This window comes from Panthera tigris, chromosome B1 (genome assembly GCF_018350195.1).
Source record: "Panthera tigris isolate Pti1 chromosome B1, P.tigris_Pti1_mat1.1, whole genome shotgun sequence".
NCBI lineage: Eukaryota > Metazoa > Chordata > Mammalia > Carnivora > Felidae > Panthera > Panthera tigris.
Window position 1 is genome coordinate 65,450,591 of NC_056663.1, and position 16,901 is coordinate 65,467,491.

Consider the following 16,901-nt stretch of genomic DNA (forward strand, 5'->3'; position numbering starts at 1 on the left):
ACATAGCTATCATCCTCAGATGCTCTCATAATATACTTATTGCTTCCTGGATGTTATATATTTCTCTTTCTTGCTTATTTCTTTCTTTTTTAAGGAGTATTCTCAAAGGAATTACCAGGACATTAAGGGAATAAAAAAACTTACATTTTTTTCTGAGTACTTGCTTATTGAAAATGTTTTTAATTTAACTTTTGACTTGATTGACATGTCGGTTGAACATAACATTTAAGTTAAAATTCATCTTCTTCCAGAACTTTAAAGCCTTTCTTCACTTGTCCTCCATCAGCTATTGCTGCTTTTAAAAACTCTAATATCATTCTGATTCTTTCTTTTTATTTTTTTCAGCTTTGATATTTCTTTTTTTTTAATTTTTTTAATACTTATTTATTTCTGAGAGAGAGAGAGAGAGAGAGAGACAGACAGACAGACAGACATAGTGGAGTGGGGGAGGGGCAGAGAGAGAGAGAGAGGGAGACAGAATCAGACACAGGCTCCAGGTTCTGAGCTGTCAGCACAGAGCTGATGCAGGGCTCAAATTCACAAATTGCCTGATCATGACCTGAGCCAAAGTCAGACACAACCGACTGAGCTATCCAGGCACCCTGATATTTCTTTATTCCTTCTCTTTAGAAGCTTTTTGTAACATCTTTTTATTCTAAAGATCTGATAGCTTACATCAGTATGGATTGGTGTTGGCATTTCTTATTTCTGGTGCTGGATAATTATTGAGCCACTTTGATTTGGAAGAGGATGCTGTTTAATTGTGGATAGCTCTACGCTGGATTCTCTATGGCCAAAGCAATAGAATCACAACCACTTTTTGTTCTGTCCTGTGCATGGTAGAGGAAGAGAATGACCAAAACCCTTCACTAGACAGCTGTGTGTTAGAATCTGTCAATGAGAGGTACTCCCAGAGAGAGTTGCATGCACATTGGGCAAATGGCAAACTCTTGATTCGGGAGTGCAAACACTAAAAATAATAGCAGTGATCCATCTTCCCTAAGAGTCTTGATTTATAGTAACTGCCAGACAAAGCTTTTGAGGATCACTCACTTTGGCAGCAGTGGACTCCCTGGAGGAGTTCAGATGCCAGATACTTCCTGAAAGTCTCCAGACCCTGAACTTCATGGGTAGCAGTGAACAGCAAAAGTGGCCGGGGCTCATGAGACTTCTGAGACTCGCTGTAGGTGCATGGAGAGCTCTCGGGTGTCTCATCTCCTTTTAGCCATAGTTTTCTGTACCATTGTGCTTCCACCCCTTTCAAGGGCTGTGCACATCTCTAATTTTATGTTTTGAAAACTTCCTACTTGGAATACCAATAATAGCTTCTCTTTTCTTGAATAAACTTGGCTGAGGAGCCTTATTCTGCTGTTTCTTTGACAATCATCTTTTGGTTGTCTCTGCCTACACTTTCTAGAATTTCTGCTACTTTATTAATGGAATTCTTATATTAATGTACTTTTATTTATTTTCCACTTCATTTTTCATTTCTTTATCTTTTGGTTGCATACTTAGGAATTTTTTTGATTGTGTTCTTTCATCATTTCACACATCATGTGTGCTTTATTTTAGCTACCATATTTTTCATATCTAATAATTATTTCCTGATCTCAGATTGGTCTCCATAGCTCCCAATCTTTTATAAATGCCAAATCTTTTTCAGGATACTTAATTGTTACAATTTTTGTTTGTTTTGGCCTTCTGTTTCCTGTATTGTGTCTTTTTATCCTACATTTTCTTCCTTTTTTAAAGTTAGTGTCTATAGTATGGGAGGCATTCCACAAATGTTTGGTGATCCTTAGATCCTCATTTAAGAGTACAAACGTCAGTGGAAGTTGCATTGATGGGGCTGGTGAATGAATAGATTTTGACAAAAGTTGCTCAGCTACAGAGCTGACTCTTTTTTCAAGGACGCTTAGTTGCCCATATCCAGAGAACTTTCTTGGTTTCTCTGGAGAATAATTTTCTATTCTCCCTTGGGAGCTAATACCTGGCTAGAAATAGTCCATGAGTTGGAAAGGAGAAGTCTGGGGTTCCCACTGCTAAGTGTGCCAGATTTAATTAACTTCCTGTTTCCTACTCCATAACTCACTCCTTTCCATCTGCCATGGCCAATGTGCCTGAGAGGAGAGCATAGGTTGTTCAATTTCCGTAGAGAATAGACTTCTAGTCTCATGCTTGGGATGCATACTTTGGGCCAAACTCCTACAATGCCTGGTATTTGCAACTCCTGAGTCTTATTTGGTATTTTCTTTAAAAAAAAAAACACAAAACACCAAAAGTATAGTTTATCTCTTCTCTGCTCTGCCTATCTTTTTACCACCTGTGTCTCCTTTCTGTCTTCTATAACTGTAGTTATCATCTCTTTTCTGAGAAGTCATTTCTCTCATTTTATCTGAGCTTGTAGTTTTATATCTTTAAGTTTCTCTATTTTCTTTTTATAAAAATTTAATCTTTATATTTGGGAGAGAGAGAGAGAGAGAGAGAAACAGAAAGAGAGGTAGACACAGAATGCAGATCAGGCTCCAGACTCTGAGCTGTCAGCACAGAGCCTGACACAGAGCTCGAACTCACTAACTGTGATATCATGACCTGAGCCGAAGTCAGACACATAACCGACTGAGCCACCCAGGCGCCCCTCTCTATTTTCTTTTATGGAGATCTTGGAGGGGAAAAGATACATACATGGTTCATCTTCCATGTTGGAAATCCCAGAGCCCATTACTTATTCACTATGATACGTGGCTTTTTAGTGCTACTTATTCTGGGGAACAGCAGAGGAGGGTAGAGAAAGGACCGAGGAGAACAGAGGTTAAATTTGACAAGGAAATTCCTTTCCCATTCTATAATTAGTCCTATTTCTGATCAACTTAGTTTAAATGCTCAACCTTACAGAAGTTTTCTTTTTATTCTTATTGCATAGGACAATTGGATGTAAGGTGGCTGGTGGACAAGTCTCATGTGATTAGTGACCATTCCGTTGTGCTGTATTTTCTGGGCCTTGTTAACTACAAGGTACCATCACTTGCCCACCTTGGGTATCCAAATGCTGCTTAAGTGAAAGCAGGTACAAAATGCCTGTTCTCTTACCTTTCTGCATCAGTATCACTGGAACGATAGAGGCGTTACCTAACATACACTACCCTGCTGTTTCTGCGTGGTTGCTGATGCCCTATGTTGGGATGTATGGCAACAGTTCATACCTAGAGGAAGTCAGAAGTGTTTTCCTTTACTCTTTTCAGATCCCTATTAGGATTTTTTTTTAAACATGTATTTATTTTGAGAGACAGAGACAGAGCATGAGAGGGTGAGGGGCAGAGAGAGAGAGAGACATACAGAATCTGAAGCAAGCTCCAGGCTCTGAGCACAGATTCTGATGTGGGGTTTGAACCCATGAACCATGAGATCATGATCAGAGCCGAAGTCAAATGTTTAGCCACCCAGGTGCCCCTACCTATTAGGATTTTGAACCTGCCAGTGGAATCAGGAACCTAGCATCTCACCTCCTAATAATACTATTCCTTGATTAATAGAAGAATACTTATGCTTTCCTTTCTGTTCTGTTTTCTTTCTTTCTTTCTTTCTTTCTTTCTTTCTTTCTTTCTTTCTTTCTTTCTTTCTTTGTTTTGATAAGTACATCTCTTATCCTCTGCATTCTATTTACCTATGACTGGCAATAGTGTCCTTTCTTCTGAGCTGTACAGGCCTAGGTTAAATATGTAAAAGGTGAGAAAAGTGAAAGGATAAAATAACATAACATAACATAACATAAATTATTATATCCTTTTCATCATTTCCCAGCTATTCACTTGCATGCTTCTGAGTTACACATGAGAACCAAGACCATCCGTCTGTGAGCATATATTGCCTCTCTTAATAACCCAGTAATGCAAAGACGCTTGATTCCAGATTTTTCTTCACATTAGAGTGTTCCATCAGATCTTACAACTTATGAGGATTTTCCAGTGTTTTTATTTTTTATATTGTTTTGTTCAAATGTGAGGTGTGGTTGAAACTTTGGGAGACAGTTATAAAAATATTCCGTAGTCTGCATCACATTTTAATTATATATAAAATGTTGTTTCATTTTTTTAACTTAGATGCAAGTGTTTGGCATCTGACTTGTATGAATAGTTTTTGACAACTTCCTGTAGAACACACTTGTAACAATCTGGACAGAAGAGACTTGAAGGAGAAGAACAGAATTTACGAGTGTTCTCAAATTATTTTTCTACCAAGTCTGTTAACTTTCTATAATCTATACTGTAGAGGGACTCCATTAAATTCCATTCCATCATATTCTGTTTTGAAACTCATTTTTCTTTCGTGTTGCTAATGTGCTACAGCTGAGCCACATGGAAGGTAAATATAAGGTCAGAAGCTATTGTACATTGACTTCCTCAACTGAATTGATGTAAAGAAATGAATATGAATAGTTTCCCAACTTGAAAATTCTTTATAAACCACCATTATGCATTCAAAAATATACAATAGACTACACAATGATTGTAGTTGTATTATTTTCTACTGTTAGTATTTAAAATGTATGAATACCTTGACACATTTTCATTCATTCTTTTTTATTTTCATTTTCTATCTTCGTGCAATTTTGATCAAAGCAAATTACATTTCTTTCTGAAATTTTCCCTTGACTTTATAGTGGGCAGAATGCCAATACTACAATTTAAATAAATAAAAAAACTTCCCTCAAAGTGGGAAAACCAGGAATACATGCTGTGTCTGGTAGCAGAATTAAAGTCTTTTTAAGTATAGAAGTTGAATTGCTTCTTTCCTAATCACAGTATTAAAGTGTGTGCAATTATTAGGTCACAATGGAATAGATATGAATATTTTACTCACATCAAACACTGCCTGCAGTGTGCTTGAATAGTTATTCCTGAAATATTATGCAAAAAAGAACCTAAATTATTTATTGAACTCTTGAGGTGTTTAGTGTTTCTGACTATAACAAGGTAATATAATTTATTCACAGTTGTCAACTTTGGGTTAATTCAGGGTTAATGATACATCTTATGATTTGTCCATTTGTCCCTCCTCATCTGTTTGCCTGTTGACCATCTTTCTATTTGATGGCACCTGAGACATGATATATAAAAGGAGCTAGTGTTAGATGAAATGCAACATGCTTCTATTAAATGTAAAATGCCTCTATGAAAGGGTTAAATAGTACATTTGTTTCTTTTTAAACTTGGATCAGAGTTAGCCTGTGGTCACTTGTTAAATGTTATATCCAAGTACATGTCTGTCCAAAATGCTCCCTAAGAAGAGCTTTCATACTAATAATGACAATAAATAAATTGAATATGTTTTTAAGATTGGAGATGAGTTTTGATATATTTAAGCACTGTAAGAGTAAAATAAACTATTTAGTCATTTAAAATTATACATCACAGGGTGGCTGAGTGACCTAGTTGGTTAAGCGTCTGCCTTTGGCTCAGGTGATGATTTTGTAGTTCGTGAGTTAGAGCCCTGCATCGGGGTCTCTGCTGTCAGCGTTGAGCCTGCTTCAGAGCTTCTGTCCCCATCTCTCTCTGTCCCTCCCCCACTCTCTCTGTCTCAAAAAAAAAGAACAAAATTATATATCACAACTCTAAATGTGAGAAAATGATTACCCTACACATACTCCCTTTTCCATGTGTTTGAATTTTTAAATAATTTTAGAATTTATTTTATGTATAAGGGAAAGTATAAATATTCTTGCTTTAGCACACAGAAATAAAGCATTAGTATTACTTATGTAACACAGAAGCAGGAAACGAAAACAGAATTATTTCAATAATCATCTAAAACATTTGGTGGCAGCTCACTGTATGGCAATAGATTCAAACCTGGAGATAAAGAATGATTCCCTTTTGATTCCTGAAAATGTTTTGTATCTCCATTTATTTGCCTAGATTTTAAAAACTTCCAACAACTAGGTTTTTGTAATGCTTTTTTATATTACATATTGCAGGTTGTGGCTGCTGTGTTAGTTGATTAACCTTGATTAACTTCCCACTCACGTTAGACATTTGAGTTTGGTACCTCGGTGCCAACAATTGTTACATTGGAATACTAGAAAGGAATGGGCAAACCCACCTGGTTTTAGCTCATGTATTTGGAAAGAAGAAGGTGATTTGAAATACCAACAAGTACATATAATGGTTTCAGTCTTCCCTGATACTAAATGGTTTCCACCTTAATATGTACCTGTTCATTAAACTATAAACCCAGACAAAAATGTCTGTGTATCAGTTATGCATCAGTATCACTCTATTAAAAATTAGCTTATATACGGGGCGCCTGGGTGGCTCAGTGGATTAAGCGTTCGACTTCAGCTCAGGTTACGATCTCGCGGTCCGTGAGTTCGAGCCCTGCGTCGGGCTCTGGGCCGATGGCTCAGAGCCTGGAGCCTGTTTCAGATTCTGTGTCTCCCTCTCTCTGCCCCTCCCCCGTTCATGCTCTGTCTCTCTCTGTCTCAAAAATAAATAAACGTTAAAAAAAATTTAAAAAAAATTAGCTCATATGGGTTCAACATGTCTTGGGATTTTATTTTATTATTTAACATGAGGAAAATGATTCTGCAAAATCATTTTGATTCGAGGAAAGTCAGTGGCAGTGAGAAGACCTTGACTTTCTTTCTTTCCTCACCCTTGAATTGATATTTATTGTGGTAAGACAAGCTTTTATACTTACCTTTTCTGTTTCATATTCTTCAACTGTAAAATGAGTACAGTCATAATTACTACCTGCCTAACTTAAAGAGTGTTATAAAAGTTCATGAGATGAAAGCCTTAAAACATTTTGATCTCTTTAGATCAAAGGTACTTCATAAATATGAAGTAGTTTTATATTTTTAAATTAAGTTGAATAAGATGTACATTATATCTAAAGCAACTATACCTCATCACTTGCCACTCCTTATAAATACAAAATAATCTAATTAGCACAGTGACCCTTCTACTTGAAATTACTTTGTGAGATGTAAAAAGACAAGGGAACATCTAAGCATACAGAAGGTTAAGCTCCTCGAATTTTTAAGGGGAGATAGCACTGTTCTTTTCTACTCTCGGTGTATTTGTGAGATTGCAGTTAAAGACTCTGGTCATATAGCATAAAAAAAATGAAAGAAAATATTTTACTAATTAAAACAAAGGAACACATGTTCTGTTTAGTTCAAAAATATGTCTTCCTGGGGTGGCTGGGTGGCTCAGTCAGTTAAGCGTCTTACTCTTGATTTGGGCTCAGGTCCTGATCTCACGGTTCGTGGTATCAAGCCCCACAACAAGCCCTGGCTGGCTTGGTGCTGACAGCACAGAACCTGCTTAGGATTTTCTCTTTTTCTCTCTCTCTGACCCTCCCCTACCTGTGCTCTGTCTCTCTCTCTCTCAAAATCAATAAACATTAAAAAAAAAAAAAAAGTCTTCCAACAAATACATGATAAGAACAAGGAACTGATTTACAAATTATTTTAAACCTATTTAATTAAAGTTTACTACAATAAACAGACTAAAGAAAAAATATACAAAACATTAGGAAGGTCAGTTTACCTAAAATATAGAAAACATGGCAGTAGCAGTTATTTATCATTCTTTTGGTGATAGAGCATCTAAGCCTTGACATTTTGGGCATTCCCCACTGTGTGAGTTATGCCAGAAGCCAAAGTATGCCAAACTACAGAAGTTGTCAATGACAGAAACTCACTTTCCCACCATGCTTCTCTGTGTGCAATATGGTGCAGGAACAATAAGCCTAAAGAGAACCCCATATTTTCCAACATATTTTTATGCTGTAACCCCTGTAACTTCCCCATATAAGTTATTTTTTGTCCCCTTTTACTTGAAGGTGTCATTGTAAACTTAATTGGCTGAAGTTTACAAAGTGTCAACCTGATTCAGATCTTTTACCCTGAGACCCAAACAGGTCATATGCTAATGACTTTATAGACAATAACATTCTTACCTCAAGAGAGCTGTTTTAATCTCAGCTGTGAGGTAGAATCTCATTTTGTTCACTTATCAGTCACACCAAGTTGACTATACTTGTCATTTTGTCAGTTATTCCCTCATTGGCAGTTTTGTATCAGTATCTGACAACTTCAAATGTCCAACAATTTGTAATTTTCTGTCTTCAGTACTAATCATAGGAGTTTTGGGGTCATCACCACAGAAGAATTATTATATCAGTATCTCAAGCACCCTCTTCCTCATTCTTGGCCTTGTGTAGAAAGATATGGCATCCTCAGGGGTCTGCTTCATAATAGCTCAAACGCCTTAGTGTTTGTTTAAGTAAAGTTTAATTCCCTTGCCACGTTATTGATTGATCTGATGTCAGACTTAGCTAGCACTTGGTTACATGGTTAGCAATTCTTGAACATTCTGACACCCATGCCCTCCAATGGCAGGGTTTAAAAGAGGAGATCAACTCTGGAACAACTAGTTTTACTAAGAATAGGACTTAGCTTTTTTAAACTCTGCCTTATGAGTAAGGAAACACTGAAAAAAAGTGTATTCTAATGTATTTACATAAATACCTAATTAGATGATACTCTGAATTTTTTTCAACCCAGAATTCCAAGTCCATCAAGTTGTCTGTAAGACTAATTTGTTTATAAACTATCATTTTCATGATGTCCTTCTTATTTATCTTTAATAATATTTTATTTTAAACAGATTATTTAACTTTTTTTTTAATTTTCTACTTTTCTGTTCCTTCACTGTTGCTGCAGTAACACATGTTTGTTTTATCTGAAGTTATAGATGAGAAATAAGATCTTGGTTTGTTGTGGGATACATTCAAGGGACCATTGTTGCTCTACCTGTGATTTATTCTGGACAAAACCCTGGTCCAAATTCATAATGGTTACCTAATTCCTTTTAGGGTGCAAGAAACCTGAGCTGGAAGAGAGAGACTCAATATTGTTCATTTACTGGTATCCACATCTTTCTGCATCTTTTTTAACTTGCAGGAAAAACATTTCTAAAAGTGTGATTTGGCCAACTGATACTTAGAGTAATTTGCCACAGCAACTGAAACAACCCCCATATCTAGGAGAGCCTGTGACCCTGCTTCAGTGGCGACAATGAAATATGTTCCAGTGTCCACTGTGGTAGATTGTATTACCTATCTACTTATCTGTTCATAAATACCTATTTTCCTACTCTAGAGGAGGTATTTATTTCCTTCCCCTACTGAAGTCAGGCTTGGTTGTGTTACTGCCTTTGGGAGATGAAATGTAAATATCAATTCTAGGAAGATGCTGTCAGAGCACTTTGCACTTTACCAGATATTCTCTATGCTCTTTTGAGTATACAGTGCTCCAGAGAGAGAGATGACGTTGGCCTGAGTCCTGGGGTGAACATAATTAGAATCCCTTCCACGTTCACGATACCTATTAGCTAAAAATGCTCATGTAATATAAATGAAAAATGAAGTTTTATTGTTAGAGACCACTATACTTGTTTTTCATAGGCCTTATTTATAGCTAACCCCTATTAGAGGAAATATCAAAGTCCCCAATTTACCAGTCAAGGTATTTCCATATTCTCTGGAATTATATCATTCTTTTGATATTCTACATTCCATATTCCACATCTTAATGTACAGAAAATTATTACTTTCCATTGAGCCAACATTTTTTTTTGTTTGCTTGTTTTTTTTTCTCTACCCCCATTGTAATAGCATATATCTTATAATTTCTTCATTTGAGGTGACATTTGTGACAGCAGGTGAAGTATCTTTCAAGTGATTCTCAGTCATATGAGTGGACTATACTGTGACTCATGCATCTTCCTAGTGCTTAAAACATTTGGCACTATGACCAGTTTTCCAATGTATTCAATGTCTGATTCAAAAATAACAACTGGAATATTTCGTGAGGCAGGATTAAATTATTTCCTAATATTGTTTCCTTCTACAGAGCACCTTTAACCTGTTATAGGCATATTAGTTCAATTTAATTATGGAATAGTTAAGTAACTATGCCTCACTGATGAGATAGAGACCATGAAATATTCAATTCATAACTGGGTGTACTGGTGGAAAAATAATCAAATCCTAATGTTCAATTTCTAAACTCAATACAAATTTCAGTTATCTTTTAAAATGTGAGACTTTAAAAACCCTTTAAAAATCTTTTGACTTCTAATCCAATTTCTAAGAAATATAATGAGGAGTTTTAGAAAATTCAAATATCATATTATATGCCTGTCAGTGTATACTTAGACCACATTTTTCCCAGAAACTACAATTGAATACTACATCTCTACTGAAATTTGTAGCTTTGGAGTGACTTGTTATTAAAAGCATAAAGATAATTCTCAGGTAAGGTTGTATGCCATGGCTAGATGGCAATTGCATTGGTCACTTGACTGTCTTCTAAAACTTTGTGTGTGTTAATGAAGAGGCATAGAAAGGAATTATCATGTGAAAATTATTTAGTTTGATGACTTTTAGTGTACCTGTGGGCACCTGTACAACTATCCTCTGAGGCCAAGGCTGATGACAAGAGTTGCTATTCTAGAACTAGGATTGATAGTGTCAGTGTGGAGGAGCTTACTCTGGAATAGCAGAGAATCAGTGTGGCACTAAACCCTCAAAAGCAATATGGATTTACTTACCAACAGGGATCTGAGATGATAATTAATAGATCATGGTGTTGCTAGGACACAGTAAATTAGAAGCCCATGAAGATATCACTTAAATTATAAAACCAAAAATAACCAAGAGCTAATGAGCAAAGTACTGATGCTAGCTTCTATATGGAAACCTGTACTCTTTGAGACAGTTTCCAGATCTAACTAGACTTCATCGATTGAAATGTATGCCAGGTTACCTTGAAGAAAAGCCCTTCAATGACATTGCAAATGTTCAAAGTAAATATCAGCCTCATTCTTCCCCCCAAAGACCTAAATTTTATATTACAGTTAATATTCTTGAGGAAGAAGGAAGAAGTTCTTTAGAAAGCTGAGGTGGTCAGCTGCCACAGAACGCCATCATGGCCTTTCTCCCTTAGTGCAGAGATATAACGAGGCCAGATGATAAATGACATGCCATTACAAGTCCATCTTCTGGATGTCTTATGATTCTGCAGACCAAACCTGTGGTTATTTCTCTAGTCCACAAATGTACAATTGAGATGGATATAATTAGTAAGTGGAATAACTATCACAGTGGTTTCCTGGCCAAGGAAATGAGAGCCATTATGGTAAGAAAAGCCAGATGAAGTTCTCTGAAATGTCTCTCTCCAACTGAAGAAGGTAGTAACTCAGATTCAGTGCTATTCCCATGGGGGATGGCAGAAAAAAGTTTCTAAAAGGGTGCAGTATTACTAGTCCTATCACATTTTATTTAATTTACCAATAAAACCACTGGGGGAAAAACAGTGCATATTGACAGAAGACAGTGGACTGCCTAAGCATAATGAAGTGGTAGTCCCCAAGGTGGCTGCTATGGTGGATGCAACATCCTTATTAGAAAAGATTTAATCAGCTCTGGAAATCGGTATATCGCTAATGATCTGGTGGCATGCTCTTTTCAATCTCCTTAAGAAAAGGAGATACAAACCAGTACACATTCAGTGTTTTTCCCCAGAGCTATAACTTTCCTGTACATTTTTAAATAGAGCCAAAGGAAATGTGGTCACTCTGATATTCCTTAGATCAGATTAATTAACTCTTTTGGTGAATCACATTAAGGGGAACTGATGAGTAGGCATAAGCAAATATTTTCACTTCCCTGGTAAGCTTCATGTTAACAAATTGTAGAAGATAAATTTCTGCAGTGATTCAGGGACTTGTCACATTAGTTAATTTTTAAGGGTTCAAATTGTCTGGAGACAGTTGCTAGGACATCCCTCCAATGGAAGGACAAATTATTACGTTTTACCTCTTCTATTTCTTTTTTTTTTTTTTTTTTTTTTTTTAATTTTTTTTTTTCCAACGTTTTTTATTTATTGTTGGGACAGAGAGAGACAGAGCATGAACGGGGGAGGGTCAGAGAGAGAGGGAGACACAGAATCGGAAACAGGCTCCAGGCTCCGAGCCATCAGCCCAGAGCCGGACGCGGGGCTCCAACTCACGGACCGCGAGATCGTGACCTGGCTGAAGTCGGACGCTTAACCGACTGCATTACCTCTTCTATTTCTAATAAAACGAACAGCACTTTGTTGGCCTTTTTGGATTTTGGAACAGAATATAGCTCTTTGGGATTATTGTTTCAACCTATTAGATAATTCAGAGGCTATCAATTTTCAGTGGACCCAGAGCAAGATAGTGCTCTGCAACATGTCCAACCTCTGGTACAAGCTGCTTTTCAGCTCAGTCGTTTTATCTGATAGATCCGAAGGTGCCAGAGCTAAATGAGGATGATTCCTGAAGCTTCTGAAAATAATAGTAGGGGAGATAGCAGAGAATACTTCTACATTTCTGGAGAAAGGTTATGATTTATATAGCAGAAAACTAACAAAACCCAGCACTTTCTAACATGCATCTAGGTTCCAGAAGAGATTGAACACCTGACTACAAGACAGTGAGTGACAATGGGATCAGAGCTGACCATTGTGAACCTAGTGTACCAGACCAGACAAATCTTGAGTTTGGACAGTGCAGCAGCAGGAATCTATTTTATTATGAGGACAGTATATTTGCGCTGGAGTCCAACCAAATGTATAGTGTGTACGTAAGTCATAGAAATAATTATGTGTGTCTGTGTCAGCTCTGTTGTGCTGACACTGCTTCTTAAACTCACTCCTGTGGTATAGTGGGAACGGAGGACTAGTGATTCTTTATTAGTTGCTAATGTAGAAGAATAATCTTGGGCCTGGATCAAGAATGGGTCAGCTAGATAAATTTGGCCAAAAAATAGACTTCTGCTACATTACAACCCAAATTAGAGGTGGCCCTTAAGATAATAATTAGCAAAGACCTTCCAACAGCCTGTCTTAAGCCATATCCCTCCACTTAGAGTGGAGGAAAAAGTTGTTAAAGCAAAGGTGTGTGTGTGTGTGTGTATATATATATATACATATACATATATATATACATATATATATATGTATATATATATATGTATATGTATATATATGTATATATATATATACATATATATATATATATATATATATATATATATATTTCTGGACAGAGATAAATGGCACGGAAGAATAATTGTAGTCTTGGAAGGTGCAAGAGTAGAAGATCATATACAGAAAGTTTTAAGGAATAGGCTTGTAGATGGATCTGGTAGTGGGTTCAAGAGGAGCAGACTTCAGTGTCCTATATTAACCCGGCTTCTGAATATTTTGCCTCTCATCAGCAGTGGCTAGTGTTAAGTCCATGATACGGATCTATTTGTCATATTTGGTATCACATTACCGAGAAGTTGTAGGCTGGACAGAACATTGGAATAACCTCTTAAACCTAAAAATAAGGCACCAACTCTGGAATGTCACCAGTACAGGGTTGGGGTATCTTTCTGGATGTGGTATACACATTGAAAAAATAGCCACTATAAGAAGCTATGTCCCCAAACCCTAGAACATGAACCTAGAAACCAAGGAGTGAAAGTAGGATAGGTGTCTCTCACCTTTATTTCTGAGAACAATTTGTAGAAATGTATGCTTCCAGCCACAGCTCTTGGCTGTGTTGAATTACATGTTCTGATCATGAGAATGAAATGATTCTGCCATTTGATATGGCAGAATGTTCATAGATCCTAAAATTAACAACTATCAGCTAGTCACTTTGGCCTTCTCAAGAAATGACGGATTGGACTTCATGTGCAACAGGAATGGATCTGAGTTATGCAAACCATAGACTGTAGTAGATGTTACTGACGACTGGTCTATATCACCACATATCATATCATTTTATTCTATATTCAACTGAAGCTTCAGTGGGTTCTTGTACATAGTTTGCTCCTTGCCTCATATTTCTTTTTTTTTTAATATATGAAATTTATTGTCAAATTGGTTTCCATACAACACCCAGCGTTCATCCCAAAAGATGCCCTCTTCAATACCCATCACCTACCCTACCCTCCCTCCTACCCCCATCAACCCTCAGTTCTCAGTTTTTAAGAGTCTTTCATGCTTTGGCTCTCTCCCACTCTAACCTCTTTTTTTTTTTCCTTCCCCTTCCCCATGGGTTCCTGTTAAGTTTCTCAGGATCCACATAAGAGTGAAAACATATGGTATCTGTCTTTCTCTGTGTGGCTTATTTCACTTAACATCACACTCTCCAGTTCCATCCATGTTGCTACAAAGCCTTGCCTCATATTTCTGTGTCTTCTTGCTTAACAACTTACTCTTACGACTGGAGCATTCTTATAATGTCTCTTTCTACATTTTTGGCCCCATCTTTCTCTTTACTATATGGGATTTTCTGATATCTCCGTTGTGCCCTTTCACTGCCTTAGACTTTGGCTGTGTATGCTGTACCCTATGGTTTGTAATCAAATGTCTTTCATTCTGGTTGTCACTTACAGAAAATTTCTGCATTACTCTTAGGCAAGTGGTATCCTTTTGATAAGAACCATGCCACGTGTGAGCCATATTTCAAGAAAAACCCTCTCTCTGCTCTTTTCCATGTATATCAGCGTTTTTGTGCAAATTGTGAATCTGCTCTGAAGGTTTTAAATCTAATGTTTTTTGTTTTTTTTTTACAACTTTCCTTCCCATTACCTGTATTTGATCCATCATAAGACTGAATCATAAATCAAAAACCTCCAGAATCCAATCACCATTATTTCACATGCTATCATACTAATCCAAGCTACCATCATTTCTCGCAATAGGCTCCTAAATAACCAATATTGCCTGTCTCAACTCTTATTAGCATTCACTAACTGGTAGCCAGATGCTGTTTCTGAAATATAAATACAATTATGTTAGTTCTTGTTCCCTCCTATAACACTTATCCACATTAAAATCATCCCAAGGTCTTTGCACAGTACTTAGTTCTTAGTGCTTCTAGTCCTTGGTGCTCCCCACAGGACTTTGCTTTTGACAGTTCCTCCACTTTTAATGCTTTTCTCCATACTTGCACATGTAATTAATTCCTATTCATTCTGCAGGTCTCAGTTCAGTTGTCGCACATACAAGCAGCTTTCCCTGTGGGCCCCACACAATCCCAGAGCACCATGCACTTATTTTAATTAGCTCTTATGCTTTTATTTATTTTATTTTTGAATGTTTGTTTGTGTGTCTCCGTCATTACACTGTCAGTTTCACATGGTTGGTGGCTGAATTCACCACTATCCCCAGCATTTTCCACATAGTAGCCCTTAATACACTTTTGTTGAGTACATAAATCACATACCAAGTTCTATTTTAGAGTGAAAGATGTTCATACTCCCTTCTCCATATATTATTCCAGCTCTGAAAGCAAGTCTGAAGAATTTCCTTTTGTCCTTTCTTCCACACTTACAAGAAGGTAGGAGGGTATGTTTCTAGGGTACTAAGCCACAGGATCGTGGAAACTGAAACAGGGTTCAAGTGGGCCTGTGTCTGGAAGGGTGTGAGAAGCTGGAATAATGATGTTAAAGTTAGTGAATAAAGGAATATGATGGAATATAAGGGGTAACCAATATGGTAGTCCATGGAATTAACGAAGGGGTTAATACTGTGGTCCTTTTACTCATGTTTTCTTCCCTTAATCTTGCTACTCTTTTATTACCAACAGTTCTCTCAGGGATTGTGAAATTTGGACAGAAGAGTTATTCTTCACTGTGAGACAGTACTTTTTTTTGTAACATTGATTCTATGGGAGCATGAATTTCTGAGCAGAAACAAATTAAATAAATTGAATAAATAAGAACTCTTTTATATAACCCCTTCACAACCTATGAGCTGTATATATCAAAGACAAGGTTTTTGCCAATATTTTTCATTATTGCGTCTCAAACATTATCATGAGATAAAGCAAAAAAAAATACTATTCTCTTTGAAGGAGAAGATACTTTCTTATAAAACAGTGCTATATATAAATTATAGAAAATTGTTGGATTCGCTCCACATAAATTATTCATCAGTTTTTTCCTGGACAATACTAAGATTTTAAAGTAATGGATAAGTTTTGTTTAATCTCCATAATGTATTTTTAAAATATTTCCAGTTACACTTTTTTAAAATTTATTTCAGCATTTATGAGTCAGCAATAACAGCTACTCAGAAAATTATTGAACTACTTTAATATATTTTGTTTAATAAACCATCCATTCCTTTGCAATTACAAGTTTATTATCCAGTAGCAAAAATATAACTCTTAAAAAGTGTTACCTGCATAAAATCTTAATTTCTCCCGATCTCAACTGTCTGTGGTTTACATTAGCAACATTAACATGAAGTCCATAGGAATTTACCTGCACCTTATCATGGAGGTCCTTAGGATCCTTTAGAGTTCCCTTCAAATATTTCCTTATTAATTGTGCTTAAGGATTTTTAAAGGCCCCAGGAGGTGTTCTATTTGTCTTTTCAAGTGTATTTATCCTGTTAGTACTGTTCTGCCAGCTCCCTGGTGTTTTCAGCATTCTTCAGCAGACACTACAGTGTTCTACCTGGGGGAACCGAGGCCATCCTGAGTGTTTTCATCCCTCTCAACATCTCTACTGTGCTATTAGGCACTATTGGTGCTACAGGAGGAAGTGCAGGCTTTGGCAGGTGTTGTCACTGCTCTTCTGAGCATTGTGGTGTCTCGTTCCCTTTGTGTAACCTCAGGAATGCCTTGAGGTAGTAGTGGTTCCAGAGCTGTTCACTCTGCTTCCAGAGAAGGGCAGGAGAATGCATCTTTCTTTTTCATGCTACATTCTCTTAGTCTGGGAGGCATTCACAAGGAGTGCTTCTTGTACTGTGTTTTACATGGTTTTAGGTAGACATTCTTACCTGTGTGTATTTTGTTTTATTT